Source organism: Manis pentadactyla, chromosome 4, assembly GCF_030020395.1.
Source record: "Manis pentadactyla isolate mManPen7 chromosome 4, mManPen7.hap1, whole genome shotgun sequence".
NCBI classification, from domain to species: Eukaryota; Metazoa; Chordata; class Mammalia; order Pholidota; family Manidae; genus Manis; species Manis pentadactyla.
This window is the reverse complement of record NC_080022.1, coordinates 40,519,570-40,535,093: the sequence shown is the minus strand read 5'-3', so window position 1 is coordinate 40,535,093 and position 15,524 is coordinate 40,519,570. Positions and strand designations below refer to the sequence as shown.

At 39.0% G+C, this 15,524-nt stretch overlaps 1 protein-coding gene across 2 annotated transcripts in view; it reads left to right on the top strand.

Annotated features, from left to right (window-relative positions):
* FAF1 (Fas associated factor 1) overlaps positions 1 to 15,524 on the top strand; it is a 559,668-nt gene that overhangs the window by 78,177 nt on the left and 465,967 nt on the right. The gene's annotated exons all lie outside the window — the stretch shown is intronic.

Genomic DNA, 15,524 nt, shown 5'->3' with positions numbered 1-15,524 from the left:
TCTCTCACTAAGCACAAACAATGTTTCTACACTTGTTTACTGATTCCTAACAACCATGCTAGATTGCTTTTAAAACTTTTACCAGATTGGATTAAAGATGGCATGAGAGCTGAGACAGAGACCTCCTCCTAAAAATGCATATAATATGAAAATGTAATTAATACAACTAATCCTGAAAGAGTAACAGGAAAGAAGGATGCACGAGACTGTACACACCTGGAGAAAAGAGCAGATATCACCGAACAGGGTAATGTACCAAAACTGTGACCTGGCGGGACCCAAGCCCTTTCCCCACCCCAGCTCACCAGTGGGAGAAGGAGAAACAGAGTGGGAATGGAGTAGAGGCCTGGGACTGCTGAACACCTAGATCTGCTCTGGGAGCATGAACCTGCATTACATGGTGCTCTGGTGATTAATGGGGTTGGAAAGATAAGACAGGTGGAATACCTGGAGAGATGGAGATTCCAGCTGCTTGTGGAAAAAAGGGATTCATATCCAGCTGATGTGGGCAACCAGTATGAAAGACTTCCTAACAGTGAGAGGGCTGCTAAAGGGGAAAGGATTGCACAGAACTTACTGCTTAGGAGAAAGGACAGGTAGACAAAATTGTCTGGGTGCACTTTGCCCAGCAGGTTGGGAACTTAAACAGTCTTCAGGTGCTCCATTCCCCTGGCTGGCTATGCAGCTCCAAGGCCCGCCACTGTGATATGCAGCCTGCTGTCTCTTCCTCCCGGCTAGCCTGCACCTGGCTCACAAACTGGCAGCCCCTACGAAGGCCAGCCAGAGAGAAGCCCCACCTACGGCAGCTACAAACACAAAGCAGAGAGGCTAAACTTGTGTGTTTGGCTCACTGGTTCGGGCAGTGGAGACTGGCATGGCAGCCGGGAAACAAGAAACAGCTCTTTCCTCCCCCCAGGCACTAACACCACTCTCCTGCAACCCCCGACATTGCTCCAGAGGCTGAGCAACTCCAGAGAGTAGAGCTTCTGGGCACTAGAGGGCACCATATACAAATATGAAACATCAAAGGAACCTGATTCAAAGCAAAATCTCAACACCAGAGAAAGGATCGAGTGAGACTGAATTAATAAATCTTCCTGAAAGAGATTTCAAAATAGAAATCATAAACGTGCTCACGGAGGTACAAAAAAATATTCAAGAACTCAGGAACAAATTTAGGACTGAGATCCAATCCTTGAAGAGTGCAATGGAGGATATAACGGTGTAGGAGAAGATAAAATGAAATACAAATTAGGGAAGAAGAATACAAAGAAACTGAGGTACAGTGAGAAAAAAGCATCTGTAGGAATGAAAGAATATTGAGAGAACGGTGTGACCACTGCAAATGGAACAATATTCATATTATAGGGGTACCAGAAGAAGAAGAGAGAGAAAAAGGGATAGAAAGTGTCTTTGAGGAAGTAATTGCTGAAAAATTCCCCAATGTGGGATAGGATATAGTCTGACAGGCCATGGAGGTGCACAGATCTTCCAACACAAGGGACCCAAGGAGGACAACACCAAGAGATATAATAATTAAAATGGCAAAGATCAAGGATAAGAACAGACAATTAAAAGCACCCAGAGAGAGAAATAAGATCACATAGGAAGGAAAATCCATCACACTATCATCAGACTTCTCTGCAGAAACCATACAGGGCAGAAGGTAGTGGCATGATATATTTAATGCAGTGAAACAGAAGGGCCTTGAACCAAGAATACTTTATCTGGCAAGATTATCATTTAAATTTGAAGGAGAGATTAAACAATTTTCAGATAAGCAAAAGCTGAGAGAATTTACCTCCCACAAACCACCTCTACAGTGCATTTTGGAGGGTCTGCTATAGATGGAAATGTTCCTAAGGTTAAATAGTTGTCACCAGAGGTAATAAAAAGGGATATACAAGAGTACAGAATATGAAACCTAATATATAAAGAATGGAGGAAGAAAAAAAGGAGGGGGAGAAAAAAAGAACCTTCAGATTGTGTTTGTAATAGCATACTAAGTGAGTTAAGTTAGACTCTTAGATAGTAAGAAAGTTACCCTTGAACCTTTGGTAACCACAAATCTAAAGCCTGCAGTGGCAATAAGTACATTCCTATTGATAATAACCCTAAATGTAAATGGTCTGAATGCACCAATCAAAAGACAGAGTCACTGAATGGATTAAAAAACAAGACCCATCTATATGATGTGTACAAGAGACTCACTTCAAACCCAAAGACATACACAGACTAAAAGTTATGCGATGGAAAAAGATATTTCATGCAACAAATAGGGAGGAAAAAGCAGGAGTTGCAGTACTTGTATCCTACAGAATAGACTTCAAAACAAAGAAAGTAACAAGAGACAATGAAAGACATACATAATGGTAAAGGGGTCAGTCCAACAAGAGGATATAACTATTATAAATATCTCTGCACCCAATACAGGAGCATCTACATATATGAAACAAATACTAACAGAATTAAAGGAGGAAATAGAATGCAATGCATTCATTTTAGGAGACTTCAACACACCACTAACTCCAAAGGACAGATGAACTAGACACAAAATGAGTAAGGAAATATAGGCATTGAACAACACATTAGAACAGATGGACCTAACAGACATCTATAGAACTCTCCACCCCAAAACAGCAGGATACATATTCCTCTCAAGTGAACATGGAACATTTTTAACATAGATCATATAGTACGCCACAAAAAGAGCCTCAGTAAATTCAAAAAGATTGAAATGGTACCAAACAACTTCTCACACCACAAGGGTATGAAAGCAGAAATATATTACGGAAAAAAAACCTGAAAAAGCCTACAAACACACGGAGGCTTCACACCATGCACCTAAATAACCAGTGGATCAATGACCAAATAAAAACAGAGATCAAGCAATATATGGAGACAAATGACAACAATAATTCAAAACCGCAAAATCTGTGAGATGCAGTGAAGGCTTTGCTAAGAGGGAAGTATATTGCAATACAGGCCTAACTCAGGAAAGAAGAACAACCCTATATGAACAGTCAAAATTCATAATTAACGAAACTAGAAAAAGAACAAATGAGGCCTGAAGTCCTTAGAAGGAGGGACATAATAAAGATTAGAGCAGAAATAAATAAAATCGAGAAGAATAAAAAAACAGAATGAATCAATGAAAGCAGGAGCTTCTTCTTTAAGAAAATAAACAAAATAGATAAACCCTTAGCTAGAATTATCAAGAAAAAAAGAGAGTCTACATGTAGGAACAGAATAAAAAATGAGAAAGGAAAAATCACTATGGACACCAAAGAAATAGAAACAATTATTAGAGAATGCTATGAAAAATATGTGCTAACAAACTGGATTACCCAGAAGAAATGGACAACTTTCTAGAAAAATACAACCTTCCAAGGCTGACCCAGAATGAAACAGAAAATCCAAACAGACCAATTACTAGTAATGAAATGGAATTGGTAATAAAAAAACGACCTAAGAAGAAAACTAATGGACCAGATGGATTCACTGCTGAATTTTTTTTATTTGTTTGTCTTTTTAAAAATTCATTTATTATCATTAATTTACAATTACATGAGGAACATTATGTTTACTAGACTCCCACCATCACCAAGTCCCTCCCAACAAACCCCACTACAGTCACTGTCCATCAGCATAGTAAGATGCTGTAGATTCACTACGTGTCTTCTCTGTGTTGCACATCCCTCCCTATGCCCCCCACATTATATATGCTAATCATAAGGCCCCCTTTCTTTTTCGCTACCCTTATCCCTCCCTTCCCACCCCTCCTGCCCAGTCCCTTTTCCTTTGGTAACCGTTAGTCCATTCTTTGGTTCTGTGATTCTGCTGCTGTTTTGTTCCTTCAGCTTTTCTTTGTTCTTATACTCCACATATGAGTGAAATCATTTGGTACTTGTCTTTCTCCACCTGGCTTATTTGACTGAGCATAATACCCTCTAGCTCCATCCATGTTGTTGCAAATGGTAGGATTTGTTTTCTTCTTATGGCTGAATAATATTCCATTGTGTATATGTACCACATCTTCTCTATCCATTCTTCTATTGATGGACACTTAGGTTGCTTCCATTTCTTGGCTATTGTAAATAATGCTGTGATAAACATAGGGGTGCATCTGTCTTTTTCAAACTGGGCTTCTGCATTCTTAGGGTAAATTCCTAGAAGTAGAATTCCGGGGTCAAACGGTATTTCTATTTTGAGCTTTTTGAGGAACCTCCATACTGCTTTCCACAATGGTTGAACTAATTTGCATATCCACCAGCAGTGTAGGAGGGTTCCCCTTTCTCCGCAACCTCGCCAACATTTGTTGTTTGTCTTTTGGATGGTGGCGATCCTTACTGTTGTGAGGTGATATCTCATTGTGGTTTTAATTTGCATTTCTCTGATGACAAGCGATGTGCAGCATCTTTTCATGTGTCTGTTGGCCATCTGAATTTCTTCTTTGGAGAACTGTCTATTCAGCTCCTCTGCCCATTTTTTAATTGGATTTTTTGCTTTTTGTTTTTTGAGGTGCGTGAGCTCTTTATATATTTTGGATGTCAACACTTTATTGAATCTGTCATTTATGAATATATTCTCCCATACTATAGGGTACCTTTTTGTTTTATTGATGGTGTCCTTTGCTGTACAGAAGCTTTTCAGCTTGATATAGTCCCACTTGTTCATTTTTGCGTTTGTTTTCCTTGCCCAGGGGGATATGTTCATGAAGAAGTCGCTCATGTTTATGTCCAAGAGATTTTTGCCTATGTTTTTTTCTAAGAGTTTTATGGTTTCCTGACTTACATTCAGGTCTTTGATCCATTTTGAATTTACTTTAGTGTATGAGGTTAGACAATGATCCAGTTTCATTCTCTTACATGTAGCTGTCCAGTTTTGGCAGCACCATCTGTTGAAGAGACAGTCATTTCCCCATTGTATGCCCATGGCTCCTTTATCATGTATTAATTGACCATATATGTTTGGGGTAATATCTGGGGTCTGTATTCTGTTCCACTGGTCTGTGGCTCTGTTCTTGTGCCAGTATCAAACTGTCTTGATTACTGTGGCTTTGTAGTAGAGCTTGAACTTGGGGAGCGAGATCCCCCCTGCTTTATTCTTCCTTCTCAGGATTGCTTTGGCTATTTGGGGTCTTTGGTGTTTCCTTATGAATTTTTGGACTATTTGTTCTAGTTCACTGAAGAATGCTGTTGGTAATTTGATAAGGATTCCATCAAATGTGTATATTGCTTTGGGCAGGATGGCCATTTTGACGATATTAATTCTTCCTAGCCAGGAGCATGGGATGAGTTTCCATTTGTTAGTGTCCTCTTCAATTTCTCTTAAGAGTGTCTTATAGTTTTCAAGGTATAGGTCTTTCACTTCCTTGGTAAGGTTTATTGCTAAGTATTTTATTCTTTTTGATGCAATTGTGAATGGAATTGTTTCCCTAATTTCTCTTGCTATTAGTTCATTGTAAGTGTATAGGAAAGCCACAGATTTCTGTGTTAATTTTGTATCCTGCAACTTTGCTGTATTCCGATATCAGTTCTAGTAGTTCTGGAGTGGAGTCTTTAGGGGTTTTTATGTCAGTATCATGTCATCTGCAAATAGTGACAGTTTAACTTCTTTACCAATGTGGATTCCTTCTATTTCTTTGTTTTGTCTAATTGCCATGGCTAGGACCTCCAGTACTATGTTAAATAACAGTGGAGAGAGTGGGCATCCCTATCTTGTTCCCGATCTCAGAGGGAAAGCCTTCAGCTTTTCACTGTTCAGTATGATGTTGGCTGTGGGTTTATCATATATGGCCTTTATTATGTTAAGGTACGTGCCCTCTATACCCATTTTGTTGAGAGTTTTTATCATGACTGGCTGTTGAATTTTGTCGAATGCTTTTTCAGCATCTATGGAGATGATCATGTGGTTATTGTCCTTCTTTTTGTTGATGTGGTGGATGATGTTGATGGATTTTTGGATGTTGTACTATCCTTGCATCCCTGGGATTAATCCCACTTGGTCATGGTGTGTGATCCTTTTAATGTATTTTTGAATTCTGTTTGCTAATATTTTATTGAGTATTTTTGCATCTACGTTCATCAGGGATATTGGTCTGTAGTTTTCTTTTTTGGTGGGGTTTTTGCCTGGTTTTGGTATTAGGGTGATGTTGGCTTCATAGAATGAGTTTGGGAGTATTCCCTCCTCTTCTATTTTTTGGAAAACTTTAAGGAGAATGGGTATTATGTCTTCTCTGTATGTCTGATAAAATTCTGAGGTAAATCCATCTGGCCCAGGGTTTTTAGTTTTTTGATTACCGCTTCAGTTTCTTTGCTGGTAATTGGTTTGTTTAGATTTTGTGTTTCTTCCTTGGTCAGTCTTGGAAGGTTGTATTTTTCTAGGAAGTTGTCTATTTCTTCTAGGTTTTCCAGCTTCCTAGCATATTGGTTTTCATTGTAGTCTCTAATAATTCTTTGTATTTCTGTGGCGTCCGTTGTGATTTTTCCATTCTCGTTTCTGATTCTGTTGATGTGTGTTGACTCTCTTTTTCTCTTAATAAGTCTGGCTAGAGGCTTATCTATTTTGTTTATTTTCTCAAAAAACCAGCTCTTGGTTTCATTGATTTTTTTCTATTGTTTTATTCTTCTTAATTTTGTTTATTTCCTCTTTGATCTTTATTATGTCCCACCTTCTGCTGACTTTAGGCCTCATTTGTTCTTCTTTTTCCAATTTTGATAATTGTGACATTAGACTATTCATTTGGGTTTGTTCTTCCTTCTTTAAATATGCCTGGATTGCTCTATAATTTCCTCTTAATACTGCTTTCGCTGCATCCCACAGAAGTTGGGGCTTTTTGTTGTTTTGTCATTTATTTCCATATATTGCTGGATCTATATTTTAATTTGTTCGTTGATCCATTGACTATTTAAGAGCGTGTTGTTCAGCCTCCATGTGTTTGTGAGCCTTTTTGCTTTCTTGGTACAATTTATTTCTAGTTTATACCTTTGTGGTCTGAAAAGTTGTTTGGTAGAATTTCAATATTTTTGAATTTACTGAGGCTCATTTTGTGGCCTAGTATGTGGTCTATTCTAGAGAATATTCCATGTGTACTTGAGAAGCATGTGCATCCTGTTGCTTTTGGGTATAGAGTTGTATAGATGTCTATTAGGTCCATCTGTTCTAGTGTGTTCAGTGCCTCTGTGTCCTTACTTATATTCTGGTGGATCTGTCCTTTGGAGTGAATGGTGTGTTGAAGTCTCCTAAAATGAATGCATTGCATTTTATTTCCTCTTTTAGTTCTGTTGGTATTTGTTTCACATATGGTGGTGCTCCTGTGTTGGGTGCATATATATTTATAATGGTTATATCCTCTGTTGGACTGAGCCCTTTATACATTATGTAATGTCCTTCTTTATCTCTTGTTACTTTCTTTGTTTTGAAGTTTATTTTGTCTGATACTAGTACTGCAACACGTGCTTTTTTTCTCCCTATTGTTTGCATGAAATATGTTTTTCCATCTCTTGACTTTTAGTCTGTGCATGTCTTTGGGTTTGAGATTAGTCTCTTGTAAGCAGCATATAGATGGGTCTTGTTTTTTTATCCATTCAGTGACTCTATGTCTTTTGATTGGTGCATTCAGTCCATTTCCATTTTGGGTGATTATTGATAGGTATGTATTTATTGCCAATGCAGGTTTTAGATTTGTGGTTACCAAAGGTTCCAGGTTACTTTCCTTACTATCTAAGTGTCTAACTTAACTCACTTACTATGCTGTTACAAACACAATCTAAAGGTTCTTTTCTATTTCTCCTCCTTTTCCTTCCTCCTTCAGTATTATATATTAGGTATCAAATTCTGTACTTTTTGTCTATCCCTTGATTGACTTTGAGGATAGTCAATTTAATTTTTCATTTGCCTTGCAATCCCCTGCTACACCCTCCCTACTGTGGTTTTACTACCTCTGTTGACAGCTATCCAACCCTAGGAACACTTCCATCTGTAGCAGTCCCTCCAAAATAGACTGCAGAGATAGTTTGGGGGAGGTCAACTCTCAGGTTTTGCTTATCTGGAAATTGTTTAATCCCTCTTTCAAATTTAAATGATAATCTTGCTGGATAAAGTAATCTTAGTTCCAGGCCCTTCTTCTTCATGGCATTAAATACATCATGCCACTCCCTTCTTGCCTGTAAGGTTTCTGCTGAGAAGTCTGATGTTAGCCTGATGGGCTTTCCTTTGTATGTGATCTTATTTCTGTCACTGGCTGCTTTTAACAGTCTGTCCTTATCTTTGATCTTTCCCATTTTAATTATTATGTGTCTTAGTGTTGTCTTCCTTTGATCCCTTGTGTTGGGAGATCTGTGGATCTTCTTGGCCTGAGAGACTATCTCCTTCTCCAGATTGGGGAAGTTTTCCGCAAGTACCTCCTCAAGGACACTTTCTATCTCTTTCTCTCTCTCTTCTTCCTCTGGTATCCCTATAATTAATAATATATTGTTCCACTTGAATTGGTCACACAGTTTTCTCAATATTCTTTCATTTTTAGAGGTCCTTTTTTCTCTCTGTGCCTCATCTTCTTTGTATTCCTCTTGTCTAGTTTCTGTTTCATTTGTTGTCTCCTCCTCCGTATCCAACCTTCTTTAATACCCTCCATTGTGCTCTTCAGCTATTGGATCTCCTACCTGAATTCATTCCTGAGTTCTTGGATGTCTTTCTGTACCTCCATTAGAATGTTGATGATTTTTATTTTGAACTCCCTTTCAGGGAGAGTCATGAGGTCCATATCATTGAAGTCTTTCTCAGGAGTTGTATTAATAATTTTACTCTGGACAAGGTTCTTTTCACATTTCATGGTGCCCTCTAGTATCTAGAAGCTCTATTCTGGATCTGCTCAGCCCTTGAAGCAATGTCGGGGGTCACAGGGGAGTGGTACTGGTGCCTGGGGGGAGGAAAGAGTTGTTCCCCACCTCCCGGCTGCTGTGCCTGTCTCCACTGCCTGAGCCAGTGGGCCGGTCACACAGGTATAAGTTTTTGTCTCAGAGCAGCCAGATATGGATCCCTGCTTTCTACAAGTGGCCGGAATCCCAGTCTCCCCAGGAACTCCACCTGTATTAACTTTCCAACCCTGTAGTCATGCGAGTATCATGAAAGCACCATGAAATGTAGGTTTGTGCTCCCAGAGCAGATCTACAGAGCTAGGTATTCAGCAGTCCCAAGCCTTCCTCCAGTCCCTCCCTGCTCTGTTTCTTTTCCTTCCGCCAGTGAGCTGGGGTGGGGGAGGGGCTCGGGTCCCACGGAGCCACATCTCTGGTACATTACCCCGTTCGCTGAGGTCTGCTCTTTTCTCCAGGTGTGCAGTCTGACGCCATCCTCTTTTCTGTTTCTCTCTCAGAATTAGTTGCTGCAATTAAATTTTCTAATTGTATCCAGTTTTAGGAGGAAGCCTCTGTCTCTCCTCTCATGCCGCCATCTTTAATGCTCTTCACCGCTGAATTTTTTCAAACATTTAGTGAAGACTTAATGCCATTTTCTTTACAGTTTTCCAAAGGTAGAAGGGGAAGGATTACTTCCAAAGTCATTCTATGAGGCCAGCATCACACTAATACCAAAACCAGGCAAAGACACCACAGAAAAAGGAAATTACAGACCAATATCCCTGATGAACATAGATGCAAAAATACTCTACAAAAGTAGCAAACCGAATTCAAAAATACATCAAAAGGATCATACACCACTATGAAGTGGGATTCATCCCAGGGATGCAAGGATGGTACAACATACGAAAATCCATCAACATCATCCACCACATCAACAAAAAGAAGGACAATACCCACATGATCATCTCCATAGATGCCAAAAAATCATTCGACAAAATTCAACATCCATTCATGATAAAAACCCTCAACACAATGGATATAGAGGGCAAGTACCTCAACGTAATAAAGGCCGTATATGACATCCACAGCCAACATTATACTTAGCAACGAGTAGCTGAAAGCCTTTCCTTTAAAATCGGGAACAAGCAAAGATGCCCACCCTCTCCACTTTCATTCAACATAGTTCTGGAAGTTCATCTGTTGTAGTGTGTTGTTCAGCGCATCTGCGTTCTTACTTATTTTCTGTATGGTGGATCTATCCTTTGGAGTGAGTGGTGTGTTGAAGTCTCCAGAAATGAATGCATTGCATTGTATTTCCTCCTTTAATTCTGTTAGTGTTTGTTTAACATATGTTGTTGCTCCTGTATTGGGTGCATATATATTTATAATGGTTATATCCTCTTGTTGGGCTGACCCCTTTATTATTATGTAACATTCTTCTTTATCTCTTGTTACTTTCTTTGTTTTGAAGTCTATTTTTTTCTGATACCAGTACTGCAACACCTGCTTTTTTCTCCTTGTTGTTTGCATGAAATATCTTTTTCCATCCCTTAACTTGTAGTCTGTACATGTCTTTTGGTTTGAGGTGAATCTCTTTCAAGCAGCACGTAGATGGGTCTTGCTTTCTTATCCATTCTATTACTCTGTGTCTTTTGATTGGTGCATTCAGTCCATTTACATTTAGGGTGATTATTGAAAGATATGTACTTATTAGCATTGCAGGCTTTAGTTTCATTATTACTAAATGTTCAAGGTTAGCTTCTTTATTATCTTACTGTCTAACTTAACTATCTTTTTGAGATATTATAAATGCTGTCTGTTGTTTCTTTATTTCTCACCCTTCTTATTCCTCCTCCTCCATTCTTTATATGTTGGGTGTTTTATTCTGTGCTCTTTTGTGTTTCCTTTGACTGCTTTTGTGAGTAGTTGATTTTATTTTTTGCCTTTAGTTGGTATTGGGTTGGTCTCCTTTCTTTGTTGTGATTTAATTTTCTCTGGTGGCGTCTATTTAGTCTTAGGAGTGCTCCCATCTAGAGCAGTCCCTCTAAAATACCCTGTAGAGGTGGTTTCTATGAGGTAAATTCCCTCAACTTTTGCTTGTCTGGGAATTGTTTAATCCCTCCTTCATATTTAAATGAAAATCATGCTGGATATAGTATCCTTGGTTCAAGGCCCTTCTGTTTCATTGTATTGAATATACCATGCCATTCTCTTCTGGCCTGTAAGGTTTCTGTTAAGAAGTCTGATGATAGCGTGATGGGTTTTCCTTTATAGGCGACCTTTTTCCTCTCTCTAGCTGCCTTTAAGACTCTGTCCTTGTCCTTGATCTTTGCCATTTTAAATATTATGTTTCTTGGTGTTGTCCTCCTTGGGTCCCTTCTGTTCTGAGTTCTGTGTTCATCTGTGATCTGAGTGACTATTTCCTCCCCCAGTTGGGGAAATTTTCAGAAATTGTTTCTTCAAGTACACTTTATATCCCCTTTTCTCTCTCTTCTTCTTCTTCTGCTACCCCTATAATGCAGATATTATTCCTTTTGGATTGGTCACACAGTTCTCTTAATATTGTTTCATTTCTAGAGATCCCTTTATTCCTCTCTGCGTCAGCTTCTATGCATTCCTGTTCTCTGGTTTTTTCCATTATTCTCCTCTTTCATCTTGTCCATTCTTCTTTTAAGTCCTTGATCTTTGCCATTTTAATTTCAAAATAATACAATATTTAATTTCAAAAATATTGTTTTATTTCTGTTGTCTCCCTCCCTACTGTGTCAGTTCGCTCTTGCATTTTTCTCTGCAGCTCCATCAGCATGGTTATGACCTTTCTTTTGAATTATTTTTCAGGAAGAATTATCAGGTCTATCTCCCCACATTCCTTCTCAGGGGAGGGTGTCTGGGTTAGTCTCTTCTCTATCAAATTCTTCTACCTTTTCATGGCAATAGAGGTAGTTAAGGGAAGTTGGCACGTGTGTCATCTGGGAGAAAATCTCTTCTTGCTCGTTTGTGGCCTTCCTCTCCTGGGAGAACTGTGACCCCTATTAGCTTTTGCTGGGCAGTTGCGACAGCAGGTGGGGTCTCTGATTCTTGCCCGGCTGCTGTGAAGGAAGCTTCATGCGTGGTTGCTGTGGGCATGGCTGACCTTAAGCTGCTGCTCCACTATGGCGGGGCTGCAACTGAGGGGAAATGTGCGGGAGGCTGTTTATTACTGTGAGGGGCCTCAGAGCTGCGCTGCCGCCCAGGGAATTAGGGTGCCTGGAGTTCCCCAGAATTCCCAGCTGCTGGGCTGAGTGTGCCGGGACGCTTCCATCCACCTGTGGGGTCCCTGTACCTTAAGACTTTCAAAAAGCACTCACTTTTCTTTGTCCCAGGGGTGCTGCCTGCAGGGAACTGCTCACAGGTTTTGCTGTCCTGTTTCTCTAGTATCCAGCACATGACGCACTGTGTTTCTCCGCTCCTGGTGCGGGTGGCTAGGGCTGGGTATTTAGTAGTCCTGGCCTCCCTTTCTTTCCCCACTCCGACTCTTCTACTTCTGCCGTGGAGCTGGGGTAGGGGTGTCGCTCGGGTCCCACTGGGCCACAGCTTGTATCTTACCCCCTTTGTGAGGCACTGGGTTCTCGCAGGTGTGGATGTAGCCTGGCTGTTGTCCTGTATCTTCTTGTCTCTCTTGTAGGAGTAGTTGTATTTGTATTTTCAAAAATATATATGGTTTTGGGAGGAGATTTCCGTTGCTCTACTCATGCCGCCCTCTTGTCTCCTCCCACATCTCTGATCATTCTTTTGTCTGCCAAAGTTCCTAGTGAAATTGTGTCGCTAATTTTTCAATTCAGTTAGGCATTTTAGTTGCAGAATTTTGTGTTTTTTTTTAAATAATTTCTTTTTGTTTGATACTCTATTTGTTGACACATCACCCTCGTGGTTTCTATTAATTCTTTGTTTATGGTTTCTTTGAGATATTTGAGCATATTTAAGAGAGTGATTAAAAGTCTTTGTCAAGTAAGTCTGATGTCTGTTCTTCCTCACAGATAGTTCCTTTAATTTCTCCTTTGAGTGGGGTATACTTCTTTGTTTGTCTGTATGTGTCACATTTTTTTATAGTGGGTGTTTAAAATATTATAACATGATAACTGTGGTAATCAGATTATTCCCTGTTCTCATGGTTTTTGTTGCTTTCTGTGCATTGTAGTTTTCTTTTTTTTTAATGACTTTTGTAAATTATTTTTATAGTTTTTTTTTTTTTTTTTTTTTTGGTCATGACTGTTGTTTTGGTCTGCTTGGGCTACCATAACAAAATACCACAGAACAGAAATTTATTTCCTCACAGTTTTAAATGCTGGAAGGGTGCCAACATGATTGGCTTCTGGTGAGAACTCTTCCTGACTTGCAGATGGTCAACTTCTTGCTTTCTTCTCACATGGGGGGTGGAGAGAGGGAGAGACAGAGAGAGAAAGAACATGTATGCTCTGGTGTCTTTCCTTATAAGGGGCCCAAATCCTATCTTGAGTGCCCTACCTTCATGATCTCATGTAAACCTGATTTGCCCAAAGGCCCCATCTTTGTGGGGCCATCAGTGAGGTATAGGGCTTCAACATAGAAATTTTAGTGGTATACCACACACATTCAGTACATAAAATCTCTTTTTTTTAAAGCTGTGGTCTGCTGATGTTATGGGAGAAATTGCCTTGAATACCTGGAGTAAAAGAAAATTTTGAGAAGAAGAAAGAAAAGAAAGAAAGCCCTCGCCCTGTCTTTGCAGACTGGCTGTGTGTTGGGGCTCTAAGCTTAGCCAGGCTGTTCATAAACTCTGTTTTAGACTTCACTTTCTGTCTGTGCTGAGCCTAGAAATGAGTCAGTCTCCTCTGATTATGTGTCTTATCTTGGACATGTGCATGGCTTTCTAAATTCCCAAAGTGTTATTCAGTTCCCTTATTTCACATACAAAAAAATCTTCCCAGTGTTTCCTCTAGGTTTATGGCTTGTCTATTATTTGCTTCAACTCTAATGTTTTTGTCCTAGGTGGCAGTGGGTTTTTCATTTGCCTTAAAATGTTTTTGAAGAATGCCCTTCTAATAGCTGCTTTTCTGTCCTAAGAGAGTTCCAAGTTGAAACCAAGGAGAGTGCCCTAAAGTCAACCCTTCAGGTATCCCCACACAGGTGGCAATTGACAAACATTATTTGAGAACAAAGTCTACTTTGTTCCTTCTAGACCAAGGGACCTGAGTCTAACTGTTGGAATGTGTATTCAAGAATGCAACTGAGCTAAGAGTGGGGAAAGGGAAATAAAAATGCTGCAAAGCTTTTACACTGTTTTGAAGTCATCTTTTTCTTGTTTCAGTATTTGCTTGGTTGATGAAAACCTGTTACTATTTTTCTGAGTTCTGAGAAATTTGATTCTGCCAGTTCTTACTTAGTTTTTTGGTGTTATGGAGGAACAGGCTTCTGGAACTACATTCTTCACTTTTTTGGGGGTGAAAAATGTGATGTCATTGAGGAAGTGTTTTTTTTTGTTTGTGCTTTCTGATATTTGCTGCTGTTGGGCTCATTTTGCACTGCCTGTCATTTTTCTCTCTACTTCCTCCTGTGCAACTTCTGCCTTAACTTTACTGTTCTTAGCAGCTTTTATTTATATTTTGGAACCTTTGGATTATCCGTGTCTTCATTTACCTTACAATGAAGATTTCATTTTTTAGTGTTGACTTATTTGTTTGCTTTTGTTGTTTTTTTATGGTATCCAGGACTCATAATTTTCCCTTATCCTCCAATTTTCCCTCTTGGTACTTGTAGTCAACCCCTATTCCTGCTCCAAACTCCTCATAATCATTAGTATGTTTTCTGCTCTTATAACTTTGCCTTTTCTAGAATGTTATATAAATGGAGTCATACAGTGTGTAGCATTTGGAGCCTGGCTTTCACTTAGAATGCATTTGAGGTTTATCCACATTGTTTTGTGTTAGTAGTAGTTTGTTCATTTTTGTTTCTGAGTAGCTTTCTAATGTATGAATGTATAATTGAAGAACTTTAGGGTGTCTTCTATTTTCAGCGATGAGGAATAAAGCTGTTATAAACATTCATGTATAATTTTCATATGAACATTTTTATTTCTTTTGGATCAGTACTTAGGAGTGGAGCTACTGTGTCATAAGTTCTTAAGAAACTGCTAATCTGTGGCTGTGTCATTTTGCATACTCACCAGCATTGTGTGAGAGTTCCAATTCTTCTGCATCCTTACCATTTCTTGATAGTGTTAGTATTTTGGATTTTAGCACTCTAATGTATGGAACTAGTATCTCTCTGTGTTTGTTTTGCATTTCCCTAATGACTAATGGTATTGAGCATTTTTTTCATGTACTTATTCTAATCTGTTTATCTTCTTTGGTGAAGTTTCTAGCAAAAGCTATTGCTATTTACAATTTATTTCAGTTTTGAGAGTTCTTATAATCTGGTTATTAGTCTTCGGTTAGATGTATTTTGCAGATATTTTTTTCCAAGTCTGTGACATGCCTTTCAAAGTGTCCTTCAAAGGACAGTAATTTTTAATTTTAGTAAAGTCCATTTAATCAATTCTTCGGATTGTGCTTTTGATATTATATCTAAATGCCACAAAGATTTTCTCCTAAATTTTCAAGAGCAGCCCTAGAAATAAATGAAAGTCATATGTAATTAAAAGAATTTATA